The following is a 12,947-nucleotide window of genomic DNA, read 5'->3' on the forward strand; positions in this document are numbered from 1 at the left end:
TTCAACATTTTTGAAGTGGTTAAGTCCATCGTGCTAGATTTCTGACGAGTGGTCCCCTTGCGATAATGGATTGGCTCTCTACAGTATTCGTAAGTAGACGTGGACGTGCGTAAACAAGCTTATAGCCAGTATGGTCTGTTCGGTAAGCCGTGACATGGTATACTAGTACTGAAATGTTCGTATCATCAAGGCAAGGGATTCATCAAGGCAAGGTAATATTTTCGTGTGTTGTTAATTTCGCGAATAGCTCCCGACTCGCGAAATTCGCGAAAATAAAACCCCCGCGAAATATATAGCGTATACAGTAAATTGGGTTTTTGGGTTGGCAACATCCTGGATGACCAGGATGTTGCCACCTGGTGATCTGAAAGATTTTTGAGCTGGTCTCCTGGTCAATTTGACTAAAAGATTCAAGTTACTTAGTCTGGATGAGTCTCACAGACATTCCCCTGTCAGTTTGATCACCAGGTTGTGGTCACTGGTGGTCTGGATGACCATGAATGCCTGGTGCTTTCCTGGGACCTTCGGCCTGTAGCTGACCGGTATCCTGACAAAGTGCTTGGCCCGGATAGTGTGGGTATGGTGATGGATGTGAAACGGTTGCTGCGGGCTGAGAAATTTGACCTGATGTAGATAAACAAAGAAAACCAGGAAAAAATAAACTTGGGGCGGAGTAACTACAGCTCACAAAACTTGGCAAGCAGCAAAGAAAGATCTTAATTTCTTTTCTCTACATGTGTACCATGACCTTCCCTACTTGATTAAAGGATCTTGATATTTCCCTTCCATCTATCCGCCATAATTCACCCATGAATTAAGTATAGCAAATGTCTTGAGATGACATATCCAGTTACACAAGCAACAAACGTGTTCTCTCACAAGTTTTTGATGGTTTGAATCACGACAAAAAGTAACAATAAACATTGAGAAAGAAGTGAAAAATAGTACAAACCTACTGAAAAAAAGGTGTTTGGCTTTGCATGGCACATTGCACATAGCTGTTCAGCTAGAGGCATATGTAATACAGGCTTTCCAAAATACAGATGAAACTTACAGCCAAACTCTGCAAGTTATTCAACTAATAATGGCTCACATACAACACATCAGCATTCTGACTAATCTTACCCAAAACAAAAAATAAAACAAAAACAAACACAAAAACAAACAAACGTTATGGGAAGCATAATTTCTTCCTCCATTACCATCACTTAAACCATTTAACGCATCACACAAATTGCCATACGAAATTGAAGGACTTTATCTGCAACTTCAAACTTTAACAGGAGTACTAACTTCTTGTAACCACTTCATGGTAATCTAGCCCTCTGTGTAAAGTGCACATTACTGTATCTCATTCAGTTCTTTTTTTTTTTTGTATTGATGAACAGTGTCACCCATTCTCTGCAACATAAACCTCATGTGTACTTCAGAAAGCCGGATGGTCAAGTTAACCCCACAGTATTTTTAACACTGTCCAAAGTCCCTGGCATAGAAAGAGTTGACTGTAGGCAGCTTGTGGACACAAGTGTCCATATGATTACACATGACACATGGTCATTTGTAAACTTGAATGCTCTGATTTAAAAGTAAACAACATCTTCCAGGTTACTGCAAGTCCCACTGCAATACTTTGTATCACACTCAGGGAAGATTTGTAAAACTCCAGATATATAGGGATGGAAATTTGGGTCAGGATAATGGGGATGGCAACATACCCCCCCCCCCCCCCCATTTCCCTAAGGGTTAATATCTGTAACAATATCAACAAACAAAGTTTATCTTACGACTTGAGCTTCTCTGCTGGTGTTCTTGCAGGTCAGTTTTAGTGTCTGGGACTGACCTACGAGGGCGGGCTCAAACTTGAGAGTGTCCTCTTTCAGCACGACCCCATGGGGCGTGTCTTGGTGAGGCCTGGAGAAAGACAGATATGAAGAAAGGGACAAGAAAGAATGAGATAGACAGATAAATAACAAGATCAAGAGAAAGCACGGCTGAAAATATCTTCATATTTTAAAGGGATGGTATAGTATTGGTTGAGGTGAGGATTCAGTCTAAAATTTTTGCAAGATACTTAGAAACCACTCTATGAAATGTTAAAGAGCATACAATTCTAAGAGGAATTCAAACTTCATTTGATGAAAATAGGTTTTAAAATGGCCGAGTTATCCAAAAACAAAGTCACACAGAGAGATCCTAATAAAAGGTGGGCCCCCCCTCGACGTTTCGCACTATAATTCTGTAACGCGAGAAGGCCTCGTCACAAGGCTTCTTGACTTTCTTCGTTCAAGTCTCGCGCAACTTTTGAGACCAAATTTGCAACGTCTGCGCATACTTTTGCGAAGCCACGCCCATTTTTGTAACGGAATGTCGCCCCAAAACAGGCACAATTTTGTGATTTTGTGTACATTTCCCATGGAAAACGGTGCTCTGTCATGAAAGTCAAAAAACCTAATTATTTTTACAATTAATCACTTTCATTGATTAATTTTGTGCTAATTATGGTAGAATGGTAAGCCAAAAAAGCCCGGCGCCTTTAGGGTTAAGCACTCTGATGAAAGTTCGCAAAAGAAGGTGGCTACCAAGAAGTGAATTTACCTGATCACACACTTTTCACGTCTACAGTGCAGTCTGCCATTATGATACAGCTGATATAAATTTTAGTATGTGATGAAAGACATTTTACTGGTTGGTCCTATTTTCCTAAACTACACCATTGCAGTCCTAGGAGAGCAAAAGAATCAGTCTGAGAGTCAATGAATAATTGAATTGGCTGTATAATGACACTAGTAAGCTCACAGCTACTTTTTCTTTGTTGTTGTATTTCACATCATTGCTTAGGGGTAATTCTAAGAAAACAAATATGTATTAAACAATACTTGAAAATCCAAAATGCACACAACAATAGAACAATGCTCTACTTGTTGACAGTTTTGCTAGGACAGCACCATCAAACACAGTAAAACTGGTGAGTCTTTATATCCTACTCCTACTTTGATGCATGGCCAAAAATTTCCCCAGAGTTCATCATTTTGTGCATCTCTAGTTGGAGATTGTATGCATTCAGCAGCATGTGATGTCGGCAAGCAGTGTCTCCGTAAAGGAGAAAACAAGTCAAAAATAAAAGAATCCATACATACTCTTCATGGGGGGCTTTGTTCCTGTCGAACTCTGGCGACTGCCCTCCCCTCCTCTTCAACCTTCCCACGAGGCTTAGCATGACCTTTGACATGCTGGAGTAGAAGAGGGATCTCACGCTCTGCTCGGGAGCCATGGAAATTTCTGAATGATATAGGATTGAGGGAGGGGGGAAGAGATGGAAAACGTATCGTTCACGTTCACATTCATGTTTAAATTTGTTTCCACAAATTACTAAAATTACACAAAAGTACTTCACTAAGTCAATCAATTAGAATACCAAGGTACACACACACCAGGGTATACATGCCAAAAACTATTTATGGCAAATATAGTATTCATGGGTAGAAATCATAATATACCAGTAGTAGAGATTGAGATAGAAGTGATTGACAGAATCTTTGTTTAGAAGCTGTCTTTTTTTTATGGGCAGATCCAGGTAATTTGAAGAAAAAAAAAAATGTCGAAAAACTATTCATAACATATGGCACGTTTTAACTATTCATTTGGCCACAAGTGGTGATCACAGTATCATAAATCAACATGCAATCAATAAATCAACATGCATACATCAACATGCACATTGCATAGATCCTTTTAATAACCCCTCTAAGAACTGACTCCGTACAGTAGCATCAACACTGAATGTAGTACAATACTCATGGTAACGACTGAGTTAATGTAAACACACACATATATACAAAACGTTCCTTCACACTCACCCTCTCTCGCATGCTCCTCTCCCAGGAATTTGACGTCAAATGACACTCCTCTCAGAGGGTTGTCGGCCGAGAGATGAGGTCTGCGATCGGACGGTTTCTGAACCAACGCCCTGCAGAAAGCCGATAGAGGCAAGGCAAGATACGACATTAAAGAATAGGTCTCTCAGCTGAAGGTGGTAGCATGATTTTTAATAGACTTCTAGCATGAAAAGAAGATTAGAAGCCATGGCAAAGACTGATATTCCTGCACTCATCTATTTGATGCATTGTGAAATATGGACACTGATTAATCCTGAACAAACATCTCAAACCATTCATCTTTCCTTTGCTGCTTTATCACCCTCAATTCAACAAACGCTTCCCAGAAATAAGGTAATATACTTTCTCCTGGGGACATTTAACACACAAGTTTTACAAGACTACAGTACTATTAATGGCGAATTAAGGGCTGGGGGCAACACAATATGGCCTCTCTCTACCCAGGGTAGTCCCATTTTAATGAGAAGACTGTTTACCCACAAGGCCCTGCTGTTATCATCACTTCCACTTATGTCAGGTACCCACTGCAAAACCTTTGTCTGAAGGGACGTACACTGTAGCAGACACGTAACACCTTCCCTGATGACGTATATGTCAGGTTGTATACCCAAAACCTCATGTTTGGGAGTTGAGCATCTATTCCCGTGCTCCAATACATGTACATAAACAACATATTTGCACAATCATGTGACTTTGGAGTGGACCTAACTATTCTCCCAAGTGTGTGTGCTCTCACACTGCTTACATTTCACATCTTTGGTGATCCCTAAATACTTAAAAGCCACTGTAGCAAGGTCAAATTCAAAGTGCAGACGGGGTTCTGCTAATCACAGATTGTGTGCAAGGGGAACAGCTTATTGTGATACATGGTTCTTTGTAAAAGCTAAAAAACCTGACATTTCTTCTGGTTCAAATATTCTGTTTTCCATTTCATTTTTGCATTATATCACCTGATGTGAGATCACTGCTCGCACTGGTCATGTGATTACATTATGACCAATCTGTCTATTTTCTAGGTGTTTTTTTTTTAATGTATGAGTTTTGTTTTCATTTCTGATACATGTATATTTAAGTTGTATTTTATCCGCACGGACCTGGGGAAGAACAGTCTTTGGACTGAAGTATGTTGCCGTGCTTAAATACATGAATGAAATGAAATGAAATGAAATCATTGACCGGCATTCATGTAGGACAAGTAACATATATAGACAAAAAAGAAGAAATAGCCAGAACCCTGTCACACACCTCCTGTAGCATCGTCTGAGGACCTCGTCTCCATAGAAGAGTCCAACTGCTGCCACAGTGTGAGGCTGAGAGTCGTGTGGGGAGGGGAAGTCTGCCTCCTGTGGGTTGTAGATCACCGTCAGCGTCTTGCTCATCTTTGGCGATATCACAAACTCGTTTGGCTCCACATTCAGGTGGCTGCTCGTCAGCTTTGCCTTCGTCTGGGGATCTGTATCGCAAACAAATGAACAAACAAAGAAAGAGATAGGCAAAGTATCAGCTGTATCTTCTGTGAAGCCTTCTTGTCATAGTCCCATGAATACAGACAGATGGCTGTGCTTAAACAAACAAAGGCTAGCTGACAATTACAATTTGAATTGCTACCTTCTAATTGTCAGAGAGAAAAGGATTACTTTATCAGGTAAATACTTCATTAAGACAGTCAGTCATTCTGGGTGATTTTGTAGTCACCTTTGAAATTATAACCCCCCCCCCCCCCCCCCCCCTCCTTGGGTCGTTTGGAATTTTCGCCACTTATTTTGATATGCACTTATTGCATCAAGTGATAATTGCAAATATTCTTAATAATAATGATTGCTATTTTTGTAGATGTTTTTTTTTCCCAATGATATATTTGTCCCTTGGGTATCAAGACCTCATCATCCAAAAAACAAAAATTTTCAGGAGAGCAATTTTTTTTTTTCAATTTTGCAAAAAGACATTAGTGTTGATGTTAGATAAATCAGAAACATTGTTTTAGATTACATTAATTACTGAAATGCCATAAAACTCAAATCAGTATTCTAGAAATTCAACTTAGATTAAGAGTTTTTTTTTTTTTTTTAAATACATGCCAAATGAGATACAAGCTCTTGTCACCCCAGGGAAGATATGTAAGTAGAAAGTACCATGTATTTCCATCATATAATTGTGACAAAGGGAATGACATTACCTCACACTAGTATTGGTTACTGATATCAAAGTGCGTGAAAACTTACCACTGAAGCACATGACCTTCACAAAGGCGGCTCTGAGTCCCACATTGCGCACCTTGATGGTGTGTACCGTGTGTTGGCCAGGGGTCAATGCACCCATGTCTTGTGAATACATGTCCCCTCTCAGCTTCACGTCCTCCAGACTGAGATTGCTGACTCCACCGTATCCACTCAGGGGCAGCTTTGGAGGTAGGACAAAGAATTCTTTGTCATAACACAAAAGTGTACCATCTAGCAAGGGCCTTTATTCTTCTGCGTCAGTTCAATATATTTGTAACATGGAACATGGAGCAGGGGAATTTGTCGCTAATATTGTAACTTTTTTTAGGATGAATGCAAACTTGTTTGGGCTGTTTGCATATTTCGCAAGGAATACTACAGGATGTGTTTGCCTCTGCTCTTGAAATAATACATTGGAAGGAGCTGTGTCCTAAAGCAGATCTCCTGTAAAGTTCAACGCCATCCTTTCAAATCCCCTAATTGGTCCATTCAGGACATATTCTTTTTCAATCAATCAACATCCATATAAAAAATACAACTGCACTTTATGATACACACGTAGGTACCTATGTGTTGAGCACATGGTATTATATACTGTGCACTCCCGTTATAACGAAATTCTCTTACAACGATGTAAAATTCAGGCCGCAACATTATCCGCTCTATGTTTTTTCCTCGTTTATTTGTTCGGTTATAACGAAATTTGGATAAACAAAAGAAAAATGCTGGTCTCGAGGACTTCGTTACAACGGGAGTCCGCTGTACAAGGTAATTTACTAGCATGCTACAGCCATGCATTTGTGGTTGTTTGCTGTATTAGTTTTGTTTTACACACAAGTAACCAGAAAGTGGGTGGAAACCAAGCACTTAGTGACATCCCGAGAAGTCCGTAGTATTTCTGTTTTCCCACTTCAGTGAGATCTCCCTTCCTTGCTACTGTCAATCTCTATATGTGGGACTGAACACGTGCCCATCTTTGGTCAGAGACCAAGCAATCTCTAATACCCGCTACGGCTGCCCCACTTACTGTGTACTTGCTGTCGCTGTTAATGGGCTTGATGTCCAAGGTCCCCTTGACGCATTCCAGCTGGGTCGGTGTGAAGACGACGTTCACGGTGTAATCTTCCTGGCCATGAACAACAACTTGACGACTGCTGGAAAATTTCTCCTCTGCTCCTTTCCTGCTCAGGAGCTGCAGGGAATGTCATTAAAAAAAAAATAATTTTGTTTCCCATATGTTTTCCTTCAGCAGAATTGTTATATCCACTGCTATCAAGTTTATTTCTATCTTTATTTTCACAAATATCATATTTCATTCATCCGCTGGCTCAAGTTTGTGTGCTTCTTGGTCCCTAAAATACATACCCCCAAAATCTTTGGACATTTCTGAAACGTCATGGGATGTTCGTTGCAAAAGTGCACTGTTCTTTTGTTTTGCTTTGCCTCACCTTGTTAGCAGTAAATGCAATTGCGGAGGAGTTGGGGCCCAGTTCAGCTATGAAAACACAGTACCATTTTGGGAGAATATTTCAAGCCTTTCCAGGAGTCCTGATCAATTCTTCCTACATACATATGACAGCAGAAAATTCCCTTCCTCACCTGGAAATCGTCACTGCCACGGATGGTGAGTTTCAGGGGCAACGTCTCACCGCCGGTATTGCGGAGGATGGCATTCAATTTTCTGTAGGGAAGCAAAGTTATGTACCACACTTACAGAAACTTCCAGTGAAGATGGAAACAGCATTCTGAATCAGAGACTATCGACATATAAGGAACCACTTCACCTCATTCCCTGTGCTCGACTCCTACTGGAAAGGGCAATTTATGCTGAAACACACTGATGCATTTCCCTCCTTGATACTTCTGTAGATGCTAAATATTCCACAAGGGTAATATTTCATGAATTTCATGAGACAAAAACACACACAAATTTAACACCCCGCCAAAATATTGCCCTCTGGTTACATGAGTACTAATTATGAAAGCAATATACGTACATGCAACATGGGCAGGCAGCAGTTGCACAGTTTGCGTGTGTACTACATTATGAGGGCATGCATGCAGTACAATATTTGCATTCCTGAAAGCAAAAGCAACCATCTCCAAAATTGTTGTAAAATTCCCATTTTTGTGACATATTTGGTCACTATAACATCATAGTCTCAAGCACATTAATCACATCCTATACCCCTCATCAATGCCTAAATGTTCCATGCAAAGTTCATCCACAAAATGCATTGTTTTTTTCAGATATATTCTGTAACAAATGATGTCAACACCTACAGACAAATGAACAATGTAACATTTTACTTTTGTGAAGTGTACAAAGTAAATGAAGAAAGAGACAGTTAAGTTTCATTTCCATGTGAGTCATTCTGCCAGGCCAAGATGATACAAAGTCAGCTGATATACTGGTGTTCCAATAAGCTAAAATTTTTCTGTTTTAGTCCCATCAAATTTTGTTCAAATTCTTCATAATCTGATTGGTCTTAGCAGCGTTCATGAAGTTCATAAAAGCCTCTTTAGAGTAAGTGTTCTCTTTATTTCTTCATCAGAAATCTGAGTGGTAAATCTGGTAAATTTCCAAAGTAGCACTTACCACCGCAGAGAAATTATATCCAAATGTACCATTGCAAGCTACTATACTTCAGAACTGTTTGAGAAGAAGATTTAAAAAATGTATTTGGGGCACTAAGTCAAATATTCTGAGATGAGGAATTTGGACTCACAGCGATTTTCCCAGCGGTACACCTCCCCATACCATGGAGGACTTGTTGCATAGCAACGGAGGAGCGGCCCTGGTCTCCGCAGATTTCTGCTTCCATTTCTCCTTCGTAAGCCCCTCCCCCTTGAGGATCAGCTTGAAGTTTGGTCCGTCGGGCCGCACTTGGATCAATAGAGGTCTGCACACAAGGGAAATTAGAATCTTGGCTTGTCACATGAAACTCCTTGAAAAAAAAAAATTATGGCATTATTAAGCCTCTTGCCTTCAGATTATTGCAAGTTCCCATAGGATTAGTGCAAGGGTCATCCAGTACCTGACAGGAAAGGGTTAAAACAGTAGAGCAAAATCTGGGTCTTATTGCATATGCAGATGCAATCAAATATAAATGAGGTAATGTAATGTAAGTCAGGTATTAGCCAATCAAACATAAATAAGATAATCTAATCTAAGCCAGGTATCAGCCAATCAGAACAGAGTATTCAGAAACCGAAGTTTGATTTTCTGACTTGTGTTTGAGCTCAACATTTGTGAAACAGGCATTGAAATCTGCCCATGTCAACAAGTTAACATGTTCTCTTGTATTTCTCTCCTTTTTTGGGGTGGGGTTGGCATTCACCCCTCTAAACATATAGGCCCAAATTCACAATGGTGGTTTAAATTTAGGCCACGGTTTATGCAAATTTCTCCTGCATAAAAAATGCGGGTGACAGACTGCATATGCCCACAGATATCCAACAACAATCGCACATTGATATTCACAAGTCAATGGTATGCTTATTTCACACTTATTTTAATCCATGGACTAAATCTAAACCACCTCTGTGAATTTGGGACAGAGTCATGAAACACCCTATCCTCTCTTCTTTTAATCTAACTATCATATTTATTTTCAGTGCATCAGAGGTTAGGGTTAACCCTGCCCCAAACTCTGTTACATCATACACAACTTTAAAATGTATGTGCCACTTGAATGAAGCACAAGAATGGAGGCAAAGATGGGTATTACAGGTCTCATAAGACCAAGAGAGAGGTCAAATGGGGTAGAGCTGTTGGACATCTGAGTGACTGGGGGAATCTTGACCACATGACGAGGATATTCAGTCATGCTACAGGACTGGCAAATAGCATAGCGTTTATACTCCAATAATATACCTACCTTGAAGTCAAAGATATAAAACAATATTATATATTATAAAATGGGTTCAAGAATGTAGCCAATAGGAAGCGCTGAAATGAGACACACCTCCTTCCTTTACTTCAGTACAACTGCACTGCCTGTAATCCTATGGTAGATTGCCGATCGTCTGTGCGCGCGGCGGCTCCTTTGATGAAGAATTGCATGCATACGCGTACGCGCTGTCAATCCTGTAAACAACTTCTAGTTCGGGCTGCCGGCCGGCCGGCCTGTCTTCCCTTGTGCATAACATATGTGGCGTACGTACGTATACTGTACTATACATACACTTTGTACAGTACAGTAGACCAAGCGTTATGGGACCGGACGCGTACATGGAGTCACTTTGAAGAGCAAATCCAACGATTTAGCAGGTAATTCTCACGCCGTTTTCAGAGTATGTTGTCTAGTAGGCCTATATGAGGAGTCTATATCAAGTCTTTAAGGTAAAGGGTGCATATTCTATGTAAAATAAGTAAGTTTTCATGCGGGTGTCCGGAAACCCAACCCCCCATTATACTTATACTGTATGTGCGGGACTTCCGCGAGTGCGACGTGCATAAAAGTTTGGGACGAACATCTTCGGACGTCTTGACCCACAAAGGTACGTGAAAAACGCTGAAAAATGATGTTAGTTTTCGAATTTTCGACCCATTTTATAAAACAAATGATGCACAGGATTATTTCGTGGCGTTAGTGTAGGCGTAACTCACTCTCGGGTATTTACAATGTAGTGCAACATGCACTCGGCTTCGCCTCGTGCATGTTTCACAATTGTAAATACCCTCGAGTGCACTACGCCTACACTAACGCACTCTATCCTGTGCATCATTTGTATACAACAGGAAACAATATTACATACAAGAGGGAAAAAATCTGCATGGCTGCTACTCTCATTCTAGCTTCATGTTGTGTGAAATGAGCACAAATTTCCTCTGTGTACTCACACTTCCTCTGGGGTGGACACTTGTTTCGGCGAGTAACTGACCACCACGTCCCTCTCCTGGCTTGGGGCTAGGACCAGAAAGTCTGGAAAGACCTTGAAGCAGTCACCCCCCTGGCCAACCCTCAGCCTCAGGTCCAGCATGAGGTTGCCAGCGTTCAGCAGAGGCAGGTTGCGGCTCATGCTGCTTCCCAGGAGGGCAGAGAAGCTCAGCGCCTGGTCGCGCTGTTGAGACAAAACGGAATTGACAACACAAATCACTGTGAATGCATAATCTTCGTGATGTGGGGTCCAACTACACTCCATATTATGAGACACAAGGGTAAAACCTCTCGACTAGAGATACGCCCATTGGGCCAGATTTGAACCCATGGTCTGCTGTTTAACCCTTTTCGTGCCAGGGACTTTACACAGTGTGTACAGGGTTTCCTGTGCCAATCAGCACTCAAAGCACATAAAGTGTTGAGATGCCAGAGCTTTCTGCACTGCTGCCCCAATGGTGGTACAAGCTCTCTAGACATGAGAATGATGGACTGTAATTCTTACAACACAGCCTGCAGCCATCCGTTAACTGAAAAGAACCTGCGTCCTCAAAGAGTATGAGAGTTGTCACCCATACGGGTACCCTTCATATCATGGGCATCATTCAGCATTAGCAACTTTCGCACTCCACCTCATGCCCACCGACAGTGGCTGACGGGGAGAGGAGGGGATGCAACTTTGTAAACAGCATTGCCGTTCTAGTATTCACACGGCTAGAAAAGGCACATTTTTGGCAGAAAACAGCACCAAATTCTGCAAAAAAGTAATGCAGCTGGCATCTCTGTAGAGGCTATGCAGGCAGATGTAACACCCTTCTAATATTACAAATTTAGCAACTTACGTGCTGAAACCATTATCTCCCTCACAAATAATGATATCTTTAATATCAAATCTCTAAATTTCTGTGGACACAGAGACATTTAATCATGCCCAGCCACATCAAATTTGTTGCACAAGTACTACAAGTCTGCCCGCGAACATCTGGTATTTTGTTTGATCTCCAGATTCCCCTACAATGTGAAGCCATGTCTTCAAAATGGTACAACTGAGAAGCGCTTACACCTACATAAATAGACAAACAAAACAGGAATACATAAGTGTAATGTTTATACACTACCTATAATACTACAATACTATGCCTTTATCATGAGCAACTCAGATGATTACATTGGATTCTGTGAATGCATAATACATATTTCTGCCTAATCTACTTGTATACACATGTTATACTGCAAACATCCATATCTTAACGTGATTAATTTTTCCCACTAAGTGGCTCAAAAACATATTTGCGGGTTCTTGAAATTGTGCAGCACGATTGTCAACCCATTCAGAATGTGCAGAGAAAATTGTGAAGATATTTTGCAGGTTTTAGAATTCCCGCTAGCCAAGAGTAGCTCGAAATGTGCAAAAAATCAATGTACCGGGAAAATTTGTGCATTTACAGTACTAATGTTTCTGTTGTAGAATGCTTCTTTGTTGTTGCTGTTGTTACTTTTCCTTTTTTTTTTCTGTTCTTCTTTTTTTTTTTTCTTTTGGGGGGGGGGGGGGGGGGGGGGGGCTTACCGCCAGCGAGTCTGGCAAATGAAGTTTGGCAATGCCGACTTCAGCAGTCAACTTGAGGTCAGCCAAGGGAACAATCCTGTCTGGGACATCCAGCTCGATCTTTAGGTCAATGTGGACATCTTCCGGTGGACCGAGTGGGTGTGAGTCAGGGCGGGGTCCCTTCTGCTGTGTCCATAGCTTGATAGCAATGGCTGGACGCTGGCCTGGGTCACCGTCCACTGTGCCTGTCGACCGGCCCTAGATATACACACACAAATTGATTATTGAAGTTTATGAATTGTAAATAAAAAGCAAAAATGCCTTCATGGACAACTTTCATTTTTTAACTGCAGATAATATGGCACTAATTGAATAATCTACAATGTATATGTCAATGTGGAAT

At 41.0% G+C, this 12,947-nt stretch overlaps 1 pseudogene; it reads right to left on the reverse strand.

Annotated features, from left to right (window-relative positions):
* Nucleotides 1-435: 435 nt before the first annotated feature.
* LOC139728276 (uncharacterized) overlaps nucleotides 436-12,947 on the reverse strand; it is a 34,075-nt pseudogene continuing 21,563 nt past the window's right edge.

Source organism: Diadema antillarum, unplaced genomic scaffold (assembly GCF_040938485.1).
Source record: "Diadema antillarum isolate AM-2024a unplaced genomic scaffold, OU_Dant_1.0 seq00000170_RagTag, whole genome shotgun sequence".
Lineage (NCBI taxonomy): Eukaryota > Metazoa > Echinodermata > Echinoidea > Diadematoida > Diadematidae > Diadema > Diadema antillarum.